We start from the raw sequence: 22866 nt of genomic DNA, 5'->3' as shown, positions 1-22866 counted from the left end.
GTTAGGTTATAGGATAAGCTGTTGCAACAAAGAGACCCCAACATATACTGGCTCAAACAAGATACACGTTCATTTCTCTCTCACAGAGCAGTCTGGAGCCTCCGGGCAGTTTTGGTAGGAAGGTAGCTCCGCTCCTGTAAATCATGCAGCTTCCTTCTGTTTTATTCTACCACCTTTTCCTTGTTTTCCTCATAGGCATGGTTGAAGCTGGCTAACCACCATTGCAACTGTGTTCCAGCCCGTGGGAAGCTGCAAGAAGATTTGAAGGGCAAACAGCTTCCTTTTAGCAATGTGATACAGAGAGACGGGGGTGGGTGTGTTTCAGTGGGCTGTCTGTGCAGTGCCCTGGGGGTTGTTAGCCTATCAAGAACTGTCTCTTTAATTGTTACAGACCTGTTGGACCTGGGAATGCAAGCCCCCTGGCCACCAGAGCCAGGTAATCAAGGGACATACCCTGGGTGGCAGCTGAAAAGACCTGGGCACTGGAAGTAAAAACCAGGGCAGGGCTTCCCTGGTGGCGCAGTGGTTGAGAATCTGCCTGCCAATGCAGGGGACACGGGTTCAAGCCCTGGTCTGGGAAGATCCCACGTGCCACGGAGCAGCTGGGCCCATGAGCCACAACTACTGAGCCTGTGCGTCTGGAGCCTGTGCTCCGCAACAAGAGATGCCGTGACAGTGAGAGGCCAGCGCACCGCGATGAAGAGTGGCCCCCACTCGCCGCAAGTAGAGAAAGCCCTCGCACAGAAACGAAGACCCAACACACCCAAAAATAAAAATAAAAATAAAAACCCAACCAAATTAAAAAAACAAAACAAAACAGGGCATCAGATATGTGTAAAAACTCCCCTCCCAGAGATACTGGCACTCTGGAGCAAGGAAGAGGGAGAGCATGAAGATAGCACCTGTCTTTCAAAGTCTCTAGAAAGGATTACAGTCAGCCCTTAGACGTGTTTAACTAGAAGCCTGCCCCTCAGGCTGCAGCTATGATGATAAGCTAATAGGCCTCTTTCACAGAAAAGACTGAATGCCTGGGTCTATTGCCTTTTGCTGTGCCCTGAAGGAAGTAGCCTTTTAAGAATTCTTCCTCCATTATAAGCCCCACTAGCCAACAGAGCCAAGTTATGTAGAGGTATCCCCTGGTGGCAGACATAAAAACTGGGGCACTAGATGTAAAGCCAGGGCACCAGACATGTATAAAAACTCCCCTCTGGGAGATACTGGCACTATGGAGAACAGCAAAGAGAGGGTTCAGAGATGGCGACCACTGGCTGAAGTGAAGCAGAGAGACAGGATAGAGATGGCACCCACTGGCTAAAGGAGAAAAAGCCTTAAATTAAAAAAAAAAAGATGGCATCCACCGACTGGAGAAAGGCCAAGGGTTAAGTGCAAAATGATGCTCACCAGTCTCCATCCCTGGAGAGCACCTAAGCAGGCCCCAAATGTGTGTCAAATCAGATGCCTGCCCCTCAGGTCAGTGCTCCCAGACAAGCAGATGAGCTTCTCCCATACAGAGTGGATGACTGCTGTGCTGGGCCCTGGGGGCAGGTGAGCCCTTTAAGAGCCATTCCTCAGATCGCTATAGCCTGTGGGTCTCGTTGGTTTTCAAAGCTAGATGTTTTGGGGCTGTCTCTCAGGTGCAGGTCTTAAAAGTTGGGGTGCCGATGTGGGGTTCAAACTTTTTGCTTCTCAGTGAGAAGCTCTGGGTTTTGAGTTCCCTCCAGACTGTGGGTAGCTATGCTGGGGGTGAGGCTTAAAGTGGATTGTGTCCCCCACTTAGATGTGGGCCTTCTCTCATTTGCCTGATGCATAGGAGTCACTCAGCCAGTTTTCAGGGTTTGTTTGTTGGTTTCTTTTTTTCGCAGAGAAAGTTGTTCCAAATATAGCTTTAGATTTGGTGTGTTTATGGAAGGAGGTGAGTTCGGCATACTCTTACATCACGATCTTGAACCATCTTGAACCATCTTGAACCACCATCTTGATGCTCTTATACATTTCCCTCTCATGAACATGGGTCTTATTCTTAAAGGGTTAATTTCTAGGAATGATTAACCCTAATTTTGTCATTTCTCCATATGAAAGTTCTAAGGAATGTAGGAAGTATTATTTGAGTTAAGAATTGTATTTTCAGCCAAAGAACTGATAAATATACTTACAGTCTGTTCAATGTTGAAGGGATTTGTCCCAAATCAATAAAACATATTTAAGGCAATTAGACTGCCCCAGATTTTCTGCCCCAGATTTTCTGGGGCAGTCTAATTTTAGATATCTGGTATTGTCGCCAATCCTATAAAATATTGTAGAGCATGCACCACCTATATATGTATATTTATTTATTTATATATGTATGTACTAACATAGATATGAACTGATGTGTCATGTCACAAAACATAAAGCAAAACAGAAAAATTTAAAGGATGAGCTAAAATAATTGTAAACAGAAGTTCTAATATTCACTTCTCACATTCTCCTGGGGCTCATACACATACTACATTAAACCACTGTACCAGTCAGTAAGAGAAGCTGGGCCAGAACCCAGGTCTCCTGACTTCAGAGGTGTTTCATCTGAACTTACTGCTTTTCATCTTTCTAATATCTAATGGAACTAAAGTGTAAGGCAGGCTTTGTTCCAGACAAGATGGAGTAAGTGCATACCTCCTGCTAATAACAACAGTAATGATAACAAAAAACCCTGAACAGGGGGAAAGATAAGTTAAGAGTTTGGGATTAACATATACACACTACTATATATAAAATAGGTAAACAATAGGACCTACTGTATACAGGGAACTATACTCAATATCTTGTAATGACCTACAGTGGAAAAGAATCTGAAAAAGAATACATATATATGTATATATTTATGGGTGTGTGTGTATGTAAAACTGAATGACTTTGCTGTACACTTGAAACTGACACAACATTGTAAATTAACTACACTTCAACAACAACAACAAAAAAACCAGCAAACAAACCCTGAACAAAACACACATCACTTACCAGAAGATCTGAAAAGTGGAGAAAAGAAGATGAATTAGCTAGAAAACGTGAGACCTGAGGAATAGGTTTCCTGAGTATTTTTCTTGCCCTCTATATATCCAAGCCTGTGTGTTAGAAAAGTTTGCAATCTGGAAATACTAGTGGGAAAGGACAAAAACATCCCCAAGAAAATTCTGCCCTCTCCAGCCAAAGGACCAGGAAAGGGGCAGCCTTTTAGCAGAAATCAGAAAACAGAAATCTTTTAGCTGTATGTGGTAGGCAGAATTCTAAGCCATCCCCCCCCAAATTTCCTGCCAGTGATGCCCTGACCTGGAACTGGGAACTTGATGGACTTTACCTCTGTGATTAGTCTACGTTATACGGTATAGTTGATCTTAAGATGTGGAGATTATCCAGGTGGTCCTGGTCTTACACACGAGTCTTTTAAAAGTCAAGAATTTTTTTGAGACGAGAAGTCAGAGAGATTCAAAACATGAGAGGGATTCAACATGAAGGAGGTTTTCTTTTGCTAAGATGCAGGGGTCCACATGGCAAGGACCTGAGAGTGGCCTCTAGGAGCTCAGGATGGTCCCCAGCTGACAGCTAGCAAGACATGGGGACCTCAGTCTTACAACTGCAATGTAATTAATTGAATTACAAGGAAATTAATTCTGCCAACAACGTGAAGGAGTTGGAAGCGGGTCTTTCCGTAATTGAACTTCCAGGTGGAGATATAGCTTGTCCACAACTTGGTTTTAGCCTTATGAGATCCTGAGCTACGGGACTCTTGACTCAGGGAAACTAAGAGATAATAAATTCGTGTTCTTTTAAACCACTAAGTTATTGGTAACTTGCCATTCTTGAGACAAACACTATGAAAAAGCCACGCCCTCCTTCACCCCAGTGGTGCTGCGGTAGTGGAGCTGGGTGGCAGAACTCTGACTTCCACTGCTGTATTAGTTTCCTGTTGCTGCTATAACAAATCACCACAATCTTGGTAGTTTAAAACAACACAAATTTATTATCTTATAGTTTTGGAGATCAGAAAGCCAAATGGATCTAAAACCAAGGCTAAAACCAAGGTGTCCACAGAGCTGCATTCTATCTGGAGGCTGTGGGGAGAGTCTGTTTCCTTGTTTTTTTTCCCCAGCCTTTAGAAGTTTCCTACATGCTTTGGCTCATTGTCCCTTCCTCCGTCTTTTTTTTTTTTTTTAATAAATTTATTTATTTTTGGCTGTGTTGGGTCTTCGTTGCTGTGCACGGGCTTTCTCTAGTTGCTGCGAGAGGGGGCTATTCTTCATTGTGGTGCACGGGCTTCTCATTGTGGTGGCTTCTCTTGTTGCAGAGCACAGGCTCTAGGCATGTGGGCTTCAGTAGTTGTGGCACACGGGCTCACTAGTTGTGGCTCACAGGCTCTAGAGCACAGGCTCTAGAGCACAGGCTCAGTAGTTGTGGTACATGGGCTTAGTTGTTCCACAGCATGTGGGATCTTCCCGGACCAGGGCTCGAACCTGTGTCCCCTGCATTGGCAGGTGGATTCTTAACCACTGCGCCACCAGGGGAGCCCCCTTCCTCCATCTTTAAAGTATATCACTCCAACCCCTACTACGGTGATCACATCCCCCCTCCCTTTTTTGACCCTTTTGTCTTCCTCTTATAAAGACACTTGTGGTGACATTGGGCCCACCTGGATAATCCGGTATAATCAAGATTCTTAATTTAATCACATTTGGAAAGTCTCTTTTACCATGTAAGGTAACATATTCATAGGTTCTGAGGATTAGAATGTGGAATAGCTCTGTAGAGGCTTAATAAACCAAATTTGAACCACAGCCCACAAAAGCAGGCCAGGATATACATTCTGGATATAAGCAGCTTAACTACATACTAAACTAGGAAATGTAAATAAGAACCAGAGTCTTATAATATAAAATGTTCAGGATATAGTCCAAAATTACTCACTATATCCAGAAAATTTTCACTCAAATAAGAAAAGACAATCAAGAGTTACCAACACCAAGATGACAACAGACGTCAGAATTATCAGACAGGGATTTTAAAGCAGCTATTACAAAAAGGTTGTAATAAGCAATTACAAATACTCTTGAATCAAATGAAAAACACAGAAAATCTTAGAAAATATTTATAGAATATATAAAGAAGAACCAAATGGGAATTTTAGAACTTAAAAATATAAAAACTGAAATAAAAACTCATTGGTGGGTGTTTTGAGAGTACCCAGGATTTAATTTATAGAGGAAACTGAGTGAGGACACTGAGAGGTCAATGCTATTGAAGGAAGAGTTCATTTAAGGGGCATGCTGTGCCGTGCAGGGATAGATGAAGAAGTGCCAGGGTCAGGTAGGAGGCAGGAGGTGTGAGGGGAAAGCATGGGCAGAAGCCATTTTAGCTTCCAAAAGAAGGAATGGGTAGGCAAGTTTGAGCAACCTTAGGATTGGATAGTTTTAATGACTTCAGGGGGCTCAGGGTTACAGTGGTGGTCTCTACTTGTCCAGTACTTGGCCCCGGGATTGATTTAGGGCAGGGGAAATATTGGCTTGATGTGTGAATGTTAGGTAAAAGAGGTTGTTGGGTGTATGGGCTCTGGATTGGTTGGCTTGCTTATAAAAAGCACAAGGTAGGGAGTCATTTGCTATCTCAAGGAATTAGTTAGTTCTGGGAGGGCCAGTCTCTCTCTGCTTGGCATGGCCCCCAAGATGTGAAAGCATCATAAAGTATAAAAAATAAAAAACATAATTAAAACAATGGCTCAATAGCGAAATGGGATGCCAGAAGAATCAAGTGAACTTAAAGATAGAGCAATAGAAATTATCAATACAAACAACAGAAAGAAAAGAGATTTATAAAAAATGAATAGATCCCTGGGGACCTGTGGGGTAGTAACAGAAGATCTAACGTTCATGTTATCAGTTTCAGAAGAAGGAAAAGAACACTGAGCAGAAAAACATTTGAAGAAACGATGGCTCAAATTCGGTAAAAGATATAAACCTCCAGATTTGAGAAATTGAGTGTACCCCCAAATAGAATAAATTTTAAGGGATTCACACCCAGATACATCATAATCAAACTTCTGAAAATGAAGGACAAAGAAAAACTTTTGTAAGCAACCACAGTCAGAGAGAAACAATGCATTACCGACTGAGGAACAATGATTCAAACAGCAGCAGATTTCTCCTCAGAAACTTGAAGGACAGAAGGAAGAGGCAAAGATTTTTCAAGTCCTGAAATAAAAGCATTGTCAATCCAGAATTCTTTATCCAGTAAAATATATCCTTCAGGAAGGAAGGTGAAGAAACACTAAGAGAATCTGTCACCAGCAGACCTGTTCTATAAGAATGGCTAAATGAAATTCTTCAGACAGAAAGGAAATGATAAGGAAAGGACACTTGGAACACCATGAATGAAAAAAAGAGCAGTGGAGTCATATGGATTACATATTGTATAACACTCTCAAAGACAAAATTATAGTGATTGGAGAATAGATCAGTGGTTGCAAAGCGTTAGGATTGGAAGAGGGTGTGGTTATTTAAGTGTAACACAAAGAAGTTTCTTTCTTGTGATGGAACAGTTCTGGATTCTGACTGTGGTGATGGTTACAGGAATCCACAATCGTGGTAAGATTTCAAATTTTAGCCCCTAAAAAGAGTGTATATAAAGAAAGACTGGCAAAATCCAAATAAGGTCTGTATCTGAGTGAATAGCATTGTACAATACCACTGTGAATTTCCTGGTTTTGACATGTTACTGTGGTTATAGGAGATACTATCATTGGGGCAATATTAGGTACACAGAAACTCTCTTGTAATAATTTTTGCAACTTCTTGTCTTAAACATTTCCAGAACAAATTGTTATAATGACAGTATAGGACATATTTTAGTTTTTAAAAAATTTAATAATTTATAAAGGTAGGATAAGAGCAGGTGAAAGCAGAGTTTGAAGAAAATCAGCTGAACTGGCAATCGGTATAGGAAAGATTTTAGTTCAGTGAGATCATTCTGCGCACACCCCCTCTAATCTACACACGCATATGTACATATGCACACTCACGCACACATGCACACACAGGAACACAATTATAGCCACCTAGGTTTCAGTATTTCCTTGTTGTTTCTACTATTCTCTTTCTAGCCATCTATCTTAGATTTTTCTGTGCTTACATTAGGAAAGATCTCTCAGATTATTCATCTTTTCCTATTGGTGGTCCTACCCACTTAACTCCTCCCTCAGCCCCTTATGCTTCATCTCCTAATCCTTTTGAAGCCTTTATAATTCTCATTGCCATAAAATTCTACCCTCCATTTCTAAGAATAATATTGCCAGCAGCCTATTTAACATCCCAGAATTTGCTACCACCTTATTAGATATGATAGAGTGAGAGAGCACAGGCTGAAGCCTGACTCAACACTAAGTGATGTCAGACAAAGGAGTCACCCTACAGGTGCTCACAATCTCACTGTCACATTCCTAAGGCCCATATGTCCTCTGGAGGGTTGTGGTGGGGAGAACAGCTCCAGAAAAGTCTGAGGAAACACAGCAGGTAAGTAGAAAGTAGGAAGAGAGGAAAGGAGTGGTGAGAAGTCATCCCATTTATCAGAACATTATTCAGCTCAAATCCTTTGATGATCATTCAGGCTGGGACTGAGAAAGGAGAAGAACAGTCAAGAGAAAAGAAGGAACAGAAAACTTCTTATAGCCAAAGAGTCTATTCCCATCTTGTTCTGAGGCTAGAGGGAACAAAGTGTCAAGGATGGTAGACCCAATTCTGAGGTTGCTGGGAGAAGGAATAGAGAGAGCTCAGTAGGTGTTGATGACTTTGAGGATCCAGTCTGTATAGTGAGAAACCTTGGTGTAGTGGCCAACATCACCTCTCAGAATATACCCTTCTGACCAGGATAAGATCCCTTGGAGCTGATACTGGCACAGAATTGGGGCAGCAGCTACTTCCTGTTAGAAAGAGGAAAGATGGGTCAGGAAGAGTAGCCAGAACAAAGATGACCTAGTACCAAGTCCCCATCTGAGGAGCCCAGAACAGAAAGATTTAGGTGATAAAGGTTGGAAGAAATATCTGGTGGCCATCTTGGGCCCATCCCATCACTCACCCTAGGCTACATCAGAGGAAGCCATGGAGAAATGAGAACACTCAGCTGTTTCCACCTTGACATCTAAGTTCACTCATGATTGGAAGGAGGACACATTCCTTCCTGGACCGCAATTACCTTGATCTCTTTTTGGATGTAGACAGGAAATTGGATTGGGTTGAGGGAGATATGTGGACCCAAAAACAGTGTCCCAGAGCAAACTTAGAAGGGGCCAAGGGAAAAGAGTTACCTTACATGAGTGTGTGCTCTCCAGAGATGATCCTGCACAGAACATGTTCTCTGTGATTTTAAAAGGCATTTTTCCTATAGGGGAATCTTGGCAATATTCATTAGGGAAGCAAAAGACAGTCTGGTTTATCTCGACATCAGGTTTTACATCTGAGCACATGCACATACACGGGGTGGGGGGGAGGGGAAAGAGGGACTTTGTTTTCCTTTGATCCTTCACATATCCATCTCCCTTTCTTCTCTCCTTCCCTCCCTCTTACGTGTAATTGACCTCTCTATCATTCAATGAAAGAAAAAACCAAAATGAAAAGGAACCAGAGAAGAAGAAAAGAGACAAAATGAGAACACCAACATTTGGTTCCAGTGTTGTAAACTACATGCCTTGGGCTTGTAACCGTGCATGCTTTTACTTGTAAATGCATGTCTGTAAGTTTCTAATGAATGAGCCACATTCAGCATTACCAGCAGGGTGACCCTCCAACCCCTTCCTCACCCATACACCCCTTCACCCACATCTGAGTGGTAAATGAGTCAAGAATACTGGATTCTAGAGACCTCCAGCCATAAATAGTCATGTTACCCCTAGGTATATCTTATCACCAATTTGGGCCTCAATTTCCACACGAATAAAATTAGAAGTTAAGATATATAAGTTCTCAGGACCCTAACAGCTTTCTTGATCTATAGTAACAATTATCTGATAATCCTCACTGAGCAGACATTCAAGGAGCACTAAGCGTCTGTCTTGAGGGTCACTCACTGGAATTCTTCCATGACCAGCCCCAGCCAAAGACTGTGCAATTGTTCAGTCTTCTGTCAGTCGTGGTACGGGGCAGAACCACCAGCTTCACCTGATCATTGAGCTTTAGGGGATCTGTCAGCTTGATGAGCATGATGCCATGCTCAGCAGAATCCCAGGTGAAGCTTGGATGTTGGATAGCAAGCATGGGTCTTAGGTTCTTCATCTTGTTTTGGAAACTCCCTTTTAAAGTAGCAATCTCTATCTCAAGAAATCTAGAACAGGCCATGAAGGATTAGTAGAGGAAATAGATATTATTCTATTGTTCAACTTGCATCCTTTCTCGCCCTAACTTGCTTTGTGACTTTACACAAGTTCCTTCCTAAACTTGCCAAGACCCCCATCTCCTTGCCTGGCAAATGACAATTTCCATTGCTGTTCTATAATTCTTTGATCCGTACCACATTGCATATAGTCTTTTCTTCCCTATTGGTTCATTCCCTGGTCCTCAGCTTCCCCAATCCCCTCCGTCTACATCATCCTACCCAGAAATCTAACTCATAACCACCTAGAACTATTTCCTTCCTCCTTCCAACCACTTCTTAGGCTTGAGAGTCCCCTGGGCAAGTATCTTCAGGGCTGAGCAATCCCAGTGACTAAGGGGGAACACCTCTCCCGCCAGGACCCCCATCACTCACAGTAAGAAGCAGTGCGCTGCAGTGAGAACCCATTGTTTGTGGATCGGGGTCCCCAAACAAGCCTCATTTTCTGAGTTCAGGAAAACCAGAAAAGTTGATACAATTTTGCTGTTCGCCTGGCTGAATTGCCTGACTGATTTTGCTTGCTCTGGTGTTGGTGTTACGGTTGTTGCTGTTACTGCTGTCAGATGGGGAAGGAAGGCAGAATCTTAGAGACAGGGGCAGACGTTCCAGAGCATGGACATCTGAGATGTTTTATGTGGAAGTGCTTTGAAATGGTCAATGTGTTTTTGGTATTTAAAGTACTATTAAACTATTTTAGAATCCTTTTGTTAATTTCAGAGGGACTTCCCTCTGTATTTGTGTCCTCCTTCTTACTCACTCCTCCTCTCCCTTCCTTTCTTCCTTTTGATTCTTCCTTCTTTTCTTCAAGCTTCCTTCCCAGCTATACAGCAAAATCACATTTTTTGCCAATATCCACCATCTATTTGTGTAAAGTTTCATCTTGGTCTGAATCTTCTCTTGTGCTGGTGGAGCCAGGGGAAGAATCAGTGGACTCTAGTTATCTCTGAATGTGCTAGGAAACTACCAATCCCTGGGGTCCTGAATTCTTATCTTTCTGATGATCTCTTCACCCCTGTTATGTAGGGGTGAAGAGATCCTACACTTTCTTCCAATATGACCTTTTCAAAATTTTAAGCCGAAGTCGGAACCTGCACTCACCAGTCACTGTCAGAGTAGTGAGGAGGCTGTTCATGTCTGCTGTCTCCACACCCTCTTCCAGCGAGAAGACCTGGGAAGGGAGTGAACTACCAACCAGCCTGATGCTCTGGAAGCTTTGCAAGGGGAGAACTTACAAAAAGGGGTGGGGAGGTTCAAGGGAGCAAGTGGCTCTGAACTAAGGGAGGATGACATCAGAGGGAGGAAAGACAGTCCCTATCTCTCTAGAGGGTCTGCCTTCCCACTGCAGTCTGGGAAATTTATCCAGGGTGAGATGCCTGACCCCCAGGGGGAGGTACTATAAACCAAGAACTTTGTTCTCCTTTATTAGCAAAGAGAAATCTCAACTGGCCAATCCTGTCTGCCCTAGTCTACTGTCTCTAGTAATACTTCAGCCCCCTGGTTCCCTTAGGTTTACTCACCTGTCCTCACTCAGTGTGGCTGATCTCTACCTCTCTGTGTGACATTTACCAGCCTTCAGCTTAAAAATAAACTCCCTCTTCTATGAGGTATAGACCCCCTCACCTAACACACTGAGCCCTCCCCCATGTCACACTGACCCTTATCATGTGAGGATCCTTGCCCTCATGTCACACTGGCTCTACCCCCATGTCATCCTCTCCTATGTCACACTGTCCCCATCCCATGTCATCTTTCTCTATCCCCAAGATACCACTGACCTCTCCCTGAATATTTGCAGAGCCAGTCAGAGACAGACAGGGTATGCTTAGCACAGACCTCCCTTGGAATGAAGTCAAAGGGATACAGAGTAGAATGTACCAGTCAGCATTTGCTACACAGCAAATTTCCTCAAAACTTAGTGGCTTAAAACAGCAGTCAATTATTTGCTCACAATTCTTTGGGTTGCCAATTTGGGATGGACTCAGCTGCGCAGCTCTTCTGCCCTCAGCAGGGCTTAGTCATGCATCTGTGATCAGCTGACACTCAATGGTCCCATGAACACACCTGGTGGTTGGCTGGTTGTTGGTTGGAGCGATAGGTGTAACTGGGCCACATGTCTATCATCATCCAACAGACTAGCCCAAGATCATTTATATGATGGTAGCTGACAGTGTTCCCAACATCAGCAAAATGTTAAGTCCCAATGCCCAGCACTTTTTAAGCCTCTGCATATGTCATATTTGCTAATGTCCATTGACCAAATCAAGTTGCATGGCCAACCCAGATTCACAGGGCCACTTATCCCACTCTAGTCCCTGTGTATCCTAACTTCTTTTTAAAAATTGGCTGTAATCTTTGGCTTTTATCCCTCTTAGTTTGGCCTCCCCCACCACACCTGAGCATCTCCCATCAGTACCCCACAGACACCTATTTCTGCCCTGATCTGAATACCTTCTCCTAGGCTCCTTGTCAAAAGCCCCTTGACTTCCTTCCTCAAAGGTCATCTATGCATGCCCTGCCTAATGAGCAAGAACTGGCTCCTCCCCCATCATTTGGTTAAACAGTGGCCCTGACTCTTTTTAATGTATTCCTCTGATTGGCTGTGAGTCCTTGGCTATTCTTTCTGAGTTCATAGCCACAAGGAAGTCTTCCCATTCATCCTTTGATCTGGCTACAACCCTAACTACCCTGAGGAAGACTCTGCCTCTCTGCTCTCCATTGTGCTAATCCCTGTCTGGTACCCACTGAGCTCCACTTGTTCAGACTGGATTTTAAGAGCCCCTTCGATTCCAATTTGAGTCTACTCCTCCAATCCCCAAACTGTTTCCTGGAGCATTATTTTTCTCTCTTCTCTACTATGAACTTTCTACTCTAGGCCAGCCAGTTTCTTTAGTATTCTTCACTTTGACCATTACCATACATGTGCACTTTCATTCTTGGGCTCATTGTATAGACATATCTGGGGGCACCTACGCTACCCACTCCTTGTCAGGGAGTCTGTCCCTGCCCACAACCCTTGCTGAGTGGCTCAAGATTAGATGTCAAAAGGCCAGAAACTGGATCCTTAGAGATCCCCTTGGATCAGTGTAGCTCTACCTCGGTGCCCAACCCTAGTTCTGCCTAATCTTGGTCTGACGCTTCCACACTCACAGCTCATCCTATCAGACCCTCACATACTTCTGGATGGTCTCAAACTTAAGAAGCTCCATTTACCTGGTTCATAACCTTGACTTCCTTAAGGATAGGATTTATATCTGATTTAGCTCTGTGTCTCCAGATCCTAGCATAATGCCTGGCCCCACACAGATTTTACACACACACACACACACACACACACACACACATACACAACTTTTTTAGATGAATGAGTGAATACCATCTGCTTATCTCTTGACTTAAAACTCTCAACAATCTGCAACACTGACCTGACTGACTCCAGGGAATCTAAGCTCCCTGGCTTGACTTAGGTCACTTCCCTGTGACTTATAGTGGGAATGGCATTCCCAGATCATGGTCTTCGATCATACCAAGGGTGAGGTACTAGATATCATTGACATGAGATGTAATCTTTTTTTCTTTTAACAGCTTAATTGAAGCATAATGACATACAATAACTATACATATTTCAAGTGTACAATTTGGTAAATTAATGAGCATATTCCCAAAAGACTCCTTATGTCCCTTTGTAATACCCTCTTCTTTCCCTCTCACCTACCACCTTGGCAACTACTAATCTGCTTTCTGTCACTGTAGGTTAATTTACATTTTCTAGAATTTTAGATAAATAAATCATACAGTATGTTCTCTTTTTTAATCTGGCCACTTTCACTCAGCATAATTTATTTGAGATTCATACATGTTGCTGTATGACTCTAGAGTTCATTTATTTTCACTGCTGAGTAACATTCTGTTGTATCTGTATACCAAATTTGTTTATTTATTTACCCATTAATGGACATTTGGGTTGTTTCCAGTTTGGGGCTGCTACAAATAAAACTTCTATGAAATCACTATATACATGGGTCTTTATGTAGACATATGTTTCCTTTTCTCTTGGGTAGATAACTAAAGGTGAAATGGCTGGATTATATATAGTAGGTAATGGTTTAATTTTGAAAGAAATGGCCACATTATTTTCCAAAGTATTTTACATTCTCACCAGAAGTGTATGAGAGTTCCAGTTCCTCTATATCTTCACAAACACTTGATGCACTCAATCTTTAAAAATTTTTTTAAAAATTGATATAATTGGTAAACAACATTGTATTAGTTTTAAGTGTACAGTGTGCTGAGTCTTTTAATTTCAGCTATCCTCAAAACTGTGAATAGTGTTTTAAATTTTGGTTTTAACTTGCATTTCCCTAGTGACTAATGATGTTAAACATCTTTTCATGTGCTTGTCATTCATGTATACTCTTTGATAGTGCCTGTTCAAATCCATTTAAAAATTGGATTTTTCCTTATAATTGAGATGTGAAGGTTTCAAAAAATATCTTCTAGATGGGAGTCCTTTAATACTTCCAGAAGCTGGAGAAATGGACTCCTACAGGTCCATCCACATACCTCTTCCCTAGATCTGCTTCTCAATTTTCTAATCTTTCTCCTTCCAAACTCTGAAGCAAGCAGCCACACTATTCGTCACTGATATGAGTCCCATATATTTTTTTTCAGGCTACTTTTCTTTCCACACAAAGTAGATGACTAGGTGTACCACAAATCTCTTCCTATTGGAAGAGTTTCCTTTCACTACTGTCTTCTAGGGCCATGTTTGAATGGGGTTATAGTGTAACAGTCCATTTCTGACTTTACCACATATGAAGCTGACCCATCTGTGTACCAAGCACAGGTTTTTCCTCTTCCAAGAGCTGGTCATAAGGGAATCTTCCTGCCTGCCCCCCAAAACAACCATATGTGTAAACTGAGGAAGGGGCAACAATGCCGTAGTGGTGGGTGACACAGGAATCTGAGCCATCTACTTAGGCAGCTTACTTGTCGTCTGGCCCTGCTCAGGACCAATCCTAGATATATCACTTCTGTCTTAATGGACTTCTGCTGGGGCTCACATGACTATGACTTAGTGGATCTGACAGAACACACCTTACGATTAATAGTTTTGGCTGCATGGTTACTGGATATTCCAACATCAGGTACTCTGTCTCTACCAGGGCACAGCAGCACATTAGGGACTATTTTTTGAATGGTCGCTGCTGCAGATGGCATGACATTGTTCCAGAACTCTACAGTTTACATGGTGATTCTCTTATTAGGGCTTGCTGAAAGCGCCACAAAATTTCTTCTCCCACCACAGATACCTCTAATAGGTCTGGTAGGCAGTATGGCCCAAGTAGCAGTGCTCCTTGTGCCATAGCCTGAGACTTCTTCAGAGCTTTTCCTCTGGACCCCACTCAAAGCTGGCAGACTTCCATATCACTCAGGAAATGGTTAAATGCATTTCCAAGGGTTGAATATGCTGACTCCAGAACCCCAAAACCCCACTGGGCACTATGCTTCTTCTTAGTGCTGGGACACCTGGCATGTCCCATTCCACTAGGCAGTGAGGTGGAGAACCTCTGAATCTTCTTAGGATATATCTTTTACCCTCTAGAGCACATGTTTCTTGCCAAGGCCTCTAACATTCTTGACACTGCTTAATCACCTGCTCTGATTAACCTGATGTAGTAGTTATCTGCTGCTCTCTTTGAAATTACATAGCAGCTTAAAACAGTAAATGTTTATTATCTCACAGTTTTTGTAGGTCAGGAATTCAGGAGTTGTATACCTGAGTGACCCTGGCTCAGCGTCTCCCATGAGGACAGGCAAGATGCTGTCCAAAGCTGCAGTCATCTGAAGGCTTGACTGGGCTAGAGGATCTGCTTTTATGATGGCTTAAATGGCTTTTGGCAGGAGGCCTCAGTTCCTTTCCACATGAACCTCTCTGTAGAGCTACTTCAGTGTCCTTATCACATGGTACCTGACTTCCCTAATAGCAAGTGACCCAAGAGAGAGCAAGGAATGAAGCTGTAATGTCTCAGAAGTCACACATCATCACTTCTGCACTACTCAATTTGTTAGAAGCAAGCCACTAAGTCCAATCCACACTCAGGGGGAGAGAAATTAAGCTCCACCTCTTGAAGGAAGAAATACCAAAGGATTTGTGGGCATACTTGAAAATCACCACACATGATATCACCAATATAGTGGATCACTGTGATGATATGCAGAATGTCCAGGCAGTCCAGGTTCCTTAGGGCTTAATCATGACCAAAGGCAAAAGCATTAACCCTGGTCAAGACTGTAAGTGTCTGTGTTTTTCACACGCATCTGTTCCCTCTCCTTGATAGGAATGGAAATGAAGGCATCTGCTAATCAACACAAGGTACCTGAGGCCATACTAATGTGTTCCAGCAGAGATATTATTGATACATCCGGCATAGCAACTGCAATTAGGGCAACTATTTGGTTGAGTTTCGTATTCCCCAGGATCAGACATTTTTGTCAGGGCAAGACTGGTGAATTAAATGGGGATAAATGAGCATTATCACCCTACATTCTTTAGGTCTTAAAGGGTAGCACTAATCTCTGCCATTTCCCCCAGGATATGATATTATTTTTAATTTACTATCTTGGTAAGGGAGCAAATGTTTCAGATATTCCACTTGATCTTCCCCACTAATATAGCTTTTATCCCACAGTACAAGTGATCAGTGTGGAAGTTCTGCAAGTCACCAAATACATCTATTCCAATTACACACTGGGGAGTCAGAGAAATGACCTTTTCCTACCCTAGTTTTCTCCATAGCATTTATCACCATCTAACCTAACATATATCATACTTATTCGTTTTTATTGTCTATCTTCCCAATGGATATAATTTCTGCAAGGGCAGGCATTTTTGTCTTTTTTTAAACTTATTTCTTGCCTGTGCCTACATAGTGCCTAACATGTCACAGAAACTTTATAGTTCTAGCACATAGCAGGCGGTCAGTAAATATTTGCTGAGTGAAAGAATTAGTAGTGACCGACTCTCAATATAAGTTTATTTTTCTTATTCTTATAGTTGCCCCTAAGATTTTTCCATCTCTCCCAGCAAGAATGAATTCAAATGTGAAGTGGTCACTCTGGAGCAAATTAGGGAAGGCTTCCACAAGAGGATCAGAGATGACCCTTGGCCCTTCAAGTGTTCTGTGGGACAGTACATGTATTGGTAATGGGCTGAGAGGTAGAAGACAGGCCACCAAGGACACCAAGTTTCTCAGTACCTTCTATATCTCTCTTCCCCCAGTGTGAGTTGAAGTATACATATTTAATCTCCCATGTTTTCCAGTGGTAATTATTGTTGTTTTGAGCCTCTTAGAATGGAATTGCTTGTTTTTAAAGCACTGAATTATTCATAAAACATTGGGGCTTCCCTGGTGGCACAGTGGTTGAGAGTCCGCCTGCTGATGCAGGGGACACGGGTTCGTGCCCCAGTCTGGGAAGATCCCACATGCTGCGGAGCGGCTGGGCCCGTGAGCCATGGCCGCTGAGCCTGCGCGTCCGGAGCCTGTGCTCCGCAACGGGAGAGGCCACAACAGTGAGAGGCCCGCGTACCGCAAAAAAAAAAACCCAAAAAAACATTGAAATACTTACAGACTTTTTTTTGACAAATTGGAAGATCTGGCTATTGCCATTTTTTCTGGTGCTTAGAAGTAGATACTCATTTCAGATGGGCATATGTTTTTCTATTTTATCACAGTCCTCACCACTCCTTATTGTCTCTTTCACACTAAGGCTAAGTGAGAGTTGCCATTCATCAGTGTATGAATAGGATCATTTTTCTTAAAGTAAAGAAGAAAGTGATATAGTTTTATATCCAAGTCCATATAAACACTGGGAAGAATGAAATGTAGACAGAGAGAAGTATACATTTCAAGAAAAATGGGAAGAATGTTTTTGGAAGGTAAGAGAGCACAAAGATCACTCCTAAGCATTTAATACATAATATGCAAACAAAATATGACTGGGAACATAGTGTGCAACTCAAGATATAGGGAGCCTGAATTTGCAATCCTTCCTAATCCAATAAAGAAGAATAAATAGTATATTCCACTTAATTTGCAAGGTACTTATTTCTCTTTAAAAGAAATTCTATAATTCACATTATTATGCAAAGCAATTTTAGTTTCTTTTCTTTCCATGTCTATATCCTCCCTCCAGGATATATACTGTCCCACTTCAACTCCCAAATTTTGCCCTTTGGGAATGGAAATAGAAATCATTGCTAGTTCATATGCTTAATAACTGTTGCTTCCTTATTTACAAAAATAAAAGTTTTGCAATTCCAGTTCAGAAAAGAATTAAAATCTCATCTAAGGACCCTTATTTTCTTCAATTTTAATATGGGCAGAAAGGTAATTTATTCTTGCAGTTGCTTTTTAAGTTGATGGCTTTAGGATCCAATAACTGCAATTATAACAGTAAAAGCAAAACTTCTCGTTAGTAATTTGAATTCTGGGATGTCCTTAGCTAGAAAATACACATGATGACTAGAAAAATGTAACACTATCAGGTAAAATTATCCAGATGTTTTTTTAAAGGCCAAACACAAATTCATCACAGTCTGGCATTGAGCTAAGCTTAAATGGTAGTTAGGTTATGGTGCACAGTTGTCAAACTCTTGTAAGGAAACAAGAGTGTTCTTATATTTATCTGAATATGTCTTTCTCCTTCTACCACCTTTTCCATCTTCATTCAAGCCAATTATAAAAATAAGGCAAGTTATTGAGCCCAATATTCATTGATAGCCAAGCAGTCAGCTTTTGGGTGTGAACCAGACTGGGGATGACTCACTGGAAGCCAAATGTTTGTATGGAAAGCTCCCCTAAAATGGCACAAAAGCAAATATTTATAAACATGTTAAAAAAGTGTGGTGGAACTCTTGGGAGGAGGGGTTAAAATACTGCCACACATTCTTAATTATACCATTTTGATAAAACATTGCTTTGCTACCATGGAGGCTGGCCCAGGCCTTAAGTCTTTCAGAAACAGGGTTGCTATAATTGGTAGGGCTGTCCTGACTGACAGTACTTCTTATTTTGAAATATGACTCTATTTTGATAACTCAGACTACCCTGTATTTTGAATGCACTGAAAATTCATGTGCTACTTCTGAAAATGTTAAGGTTCCTATAGATAGGTCTCTCAATTGCAATCTATACAGAGGTCACAACAAAAGAGTGGTTAAAAATGGAAATCTGTTTCTTGCTGAGCAAGCATTTACCTCAAATGGTGTAAGCATATATTTAAATTCTGCACCGTGATGTTGACTATTGTTTTAAATGCCCTTCTTTATCCCTCAATCTAATTAAAAGTTGTTTTCATTCTGATAGATATTTTTGATACACATCAGGTTCCTGTTAGACTTACCAGGCCCTAGAGCCCATGACTCAGATGATTTGGGGACCATGGGAAGGAAGTCAGCTCTGTTAGAAGTTGTCTCTGAAGATAAGATGATGGTAATGGTGGAAGGTTGATGTTTTTCTATTTGGTCCTGATTGAAAGGGAACCAGGGGATCAGGAGGTAATCAGGCCAAGAGGCCAGCCCTCCTGCTAAGCAAAACTGCCTGCCCTATTCCTATGACCCCTACTAGGCTTCCTAGGTTTGTTGGCATATTTTAAAAAGGACATTGAGTCAGTCAAGCACTGATGATTGAACTCATTGAACTAAGCAGCAGCACTTTAGAATTTTGTCTTGCATCTAAGAAACCAATAGCAGCCCCTTTCAATCATACCTGAGCTGTATATGCTAACGAGGTGACTCTTGGTAGGCCCCTAGATAGCTTCAGGATGAGGGCTGGTTGTGCAACCAACCTTATGATTGGAGAGATAGAACTTTTAAGCCCACCCCACTGACCTCCAAAGGAGAAAGAGAGGGGCTGGAGATTGACTTAATCACAAATGTTCAATGATTTAATCAATCATGCCCATGTATGGAACCTCCATTAAAAACCCCTAAATGATAAACTTCAGAGAGTTTCCTAATTGGTGAACACATCAAGGTGTTGGGAGGGTGGTATGCCCAGAGGGCTCTGTGCCACCCCTTCCCCCCACCACCTTATACTTTGTCCAGTGCACTCCTTCCAGTTGGCTGCTCCTGAGTTGCATCATTTGTAATAAACTGGTAATAGCAAGTAAACTATTTCGGAGTTCTGTGAGCTGTTCTATCAAATTATGGAACCTGAAGAGGCAGGTCATGGGAATACCCAATTTATAGCCTGTCGATCAGAAGTACAGGTGGCCTGGGACTTGAGATGGTTGTCTGAAGTGGGGGCAGTCTTGTAGGAATGAGTCCTTAACCTATGGGGTCTGCACTAACTGGTAGCTAGTGTCAGAACTGAATTGTGGAACACCTAGTTGGTGTCTGGAGAGTTTGAAAATTGGTTGGTGTGAGGAAAAACCCCACATATTTGGTGTCAGAAGTCTTGTCAGTAAAAAAAATAGCTCACCAGGCTTTTATGATTTCCATATGCTAGAATATGAATCGGGTTTGCCAAATCCATATGAAAAAACATACATGTAGGCTCTAGTCTACTGGGTAGATCGGACAAGACTCAGCTGACTCACAGATAACATGGAAATAGATCAAACAAATAGCATGTGTTTGAAAGGAACACTTTAGTTAGACAAGGAGCGGGGATTTTTTGACAATCGTTTTGAATGTGAGTCAGAGTGTAGGTTTGCGTGGGTGAGTGTATATACATCTGTGGGTGTCAGAAAGAGACAGCCAGAGATAGATGGCTGCAGTTCCTTAGCTAGTAAAATGACTATAATAGTAAGATAAATTTAAAGGCATAGAGCTTCATAGAGCCCTTTAAAATAGTTTTAGACACATGATGTCTACAGACAGGCTTATTTAAAATACCAATTGCTTCCCATAAAGACTCTAAATAACCCCCTCCTTACACAATACCAGGCAATTTTCATTTACCACCTACTTGAAATTTGGTAATTATCACAAGTGAAACCCTATCTTACATTCCTGTGAGTCAAAACTTTTTAAAAATGGGAAAATTGAGATACTTTGGCTGCACTTCTTATCTAAAAAGTGACCTTCAGCTGTTCATAGACCAAGAAATGACAGCAAATAACTTGCCACAGAAAAAGGAGCTAAATGGGTAATAGGATAAGAAGAATTTTATTTACAGCTATAACAAGATAATTTCTGATATACTTATCTACATGCAGTAAATAGGCAATACAAAGATGTAAAAAGATAGGGAATTGGCAATGTAATTGCTTGCCTTGTTTTACCTGGGAGAATAATGATGATGGTGAAGTGAAGTCTATGCACAGAGATTTTACTTAACAAGAAATTCACAGATTTTCACTGTTTTGGGCAATTCCATGATTGCATCTCTAGACCCTGGCAAGTGTGAATTCATGGACAAGTCCAGAGCCCACAAAAGGTACTAAGAATATCATTTGAAACTAAATGAAATAATCCCAGAATGACAGAGATGATGGATCAGTAGGCACAGGGTAGGTAGTCATTCAATATGCAACTCCCATATTTGAGCCTCTATGATGTGCCTCCCTGCTGTGCTTGCTTCTAGAATTACAACCTGCATCTGCCAGTCAAGGAACTTAGCCCTTGAATTATAGTTAAGGAAGCTGATAAGCACTGTTTTTGCCAGGTCAATGGAGGAAACAATTCTTTTTTTAAAAATAAATTTATTTATTTATTTGTTTTTATTTTTGGCTGTATTGGGTCTTTGTTGCTGCACGCAGGCTCTCTCTAGTTGCGGTGAGCGGGGCTACTCTTCATTGTGGTGCGCGGGCTTCTCATTGTCACGGCTTCTCTTGTTGCAGAGCGCAGGCTCTAGGTGCGTGGGCTTCAGTAGTTGTGGCACATGGGCTCTAGAGCGCAGGCTCACTAGTTGTGGTGCACGGGCTTAGTTGCTCCGGCATGTGGGATCTTCCCGGGCCAGGGATCGAACCTGTGTCCCCTGCATTGGCAGGTGGATTCTTAACCACTGTACCACCAGGGAAGCCCCGGAAACAATTATTAATTCTTCATTCACCAACAGTGATTTTTTTTTTTCCAAAATAGAAATACCTTTTTCTAATTATAAAAATAATAGGGACTTCCTATTATTCGAACTACGGGTTCGATCCCTGGTCCGGGAAGGTCCCACGTGCCATGGAGCAACTAAGCCTCCCGTGAGCCACAACTACTGAGCCTGTGCTCTAGAACCGCAAGTCACAACTACTGAGCCCACGTGCCACAACTACTGAAGCTTGCGCGCCTAGAGCCCATGCTCCACAAGAGAAGCCACCGCAGTGAGAAGCACACGTGCCTCAGTAAAGAGTAGCTCCCGCTCGCCGCAACTAGAGAAAGCCCACGTGCAGCAACAAAGACCCAACACAGCCAAAAATAAATAATAAATAAAAATAAATAAATTTAAAAATATATTTTAAAAAATACACGCTCATTATAAAAAATTCAGATACAAGAGAAAAGCATCATTCAATGAGTTAAGGAGAATTCATTTAAAGCCATTAGATACAGAAGGAGTATAAAGGGTCTGTGCTTCATCTCACATTCCCTTTTTGTAAACTAACTTCTCCACTCCTTGCCATACATTGCTTTTCATGATTAACTGGTGAACAGTAAGTGATACAATGTACTTGCCTAGCAGAGCAATATGTCCATATACCATTATTGGTTCTCACATACTGTAAGCATAATATACATTTTTTTCATAAGTTACTTTAGGCCTGGAAATATCCAAAACTATATCTGCCTCTTATTCACATTAATATCACTCCTGCACTCACAAGAAGGGAGCTCTCACCTGTCTCTCCTCTAAAGTCCTGATTCTTTACCTTTATAGCTAGGAAGTCAAATCCCATGTAACCAGTCTGAGAATGATTAGTGGTGGCTTTGAGCCTCCACGACGTTTGGAATTTTTGATGTGGAGGATGAACAAGATACATAGAATGTGTGAGCCTTGTGTAAGTCAGGACAAGATAGGCTAATGTTGCAGTTACCCAATTAATCTGAAATCCCAGTGGCTTAACACAAGAAAGGTTTAATTCTTGCTCTTGCTACATACCCATTACAGATGGGGAGGCCATCTTATTCAAGGACCATGTTGATGGAGTTTCTGCCATCCTGTGGCTACAACAGCTCCTTGGTCACTGCAGCAGGGATAGAGAGAGAGGAGAATCTCAGATGGGTTTTTCACTACCTCTGCCCAGAAGGACCACCTGCGGCTTCTGCTCACATTTCATTGGCCACAGCTAATCACATGGTCTTCCTAACTTCAAAGCTGAGGAATTTGGGGAACAGATGGAAGGATTAGTTAAAGCTGTCCCTCCCTTAAACCTAAGTATGCTTTTTTTTTTTTTTTTTGGGTACGTGGGCCTCCCACTGCTGTGGTCTCTCCCGTTGCGGAGCACAGGCTCAGCGGCCATGGCTCGCGGGCCCAGCCGCTCCGTGGC

At 42.0% G+C, this 22866-nt stretch overlaps 1 long non-coding RNA gene across 1 annotated transcript in view; it reads right to left on the bottom strand.

Moving 5' to 3' along the window:
• The window catches only part of LOC132522215 (uncharacterized), a 116479-nt gene extending 93914 nt beyond the window's left edge, over positions 1-22565 (bottom strand). Inside the window, exon 1 of the long non-coding RNA XR_009541116.1 lies at positions 22479-22565. This is a non-coding gene — a long non-coding RNA (uncharacterized LOC132522215). The remainder of the gene's footprint in view (positions 1-22478) is intronic.
• Between the last annotated feature and the right edge of the window lie 301 nt (positions 22566-22866).

This window comes from Lagenorhynchus albirostris, chromosome 6, assembly GCF_949774975.1.
Source record: "Lagenorhynchus albirostris chromosome 6, mLagAlb1.1, whole genome shotgun sequence".
Classification (NCBI taxonomy): domain Eukaryota; kingdom Metazoa; phylum Chordata; class Mammalia; order Artiodactyla; family Delphinidae; genus Lagenorhynchus; species Lagenorhynchus albirostris.
The sequence above is the reverse complement of the archived record's forward strand: the minus strand, read 5'-3'. Positions and strand labels throughout refer to the sequence as shown.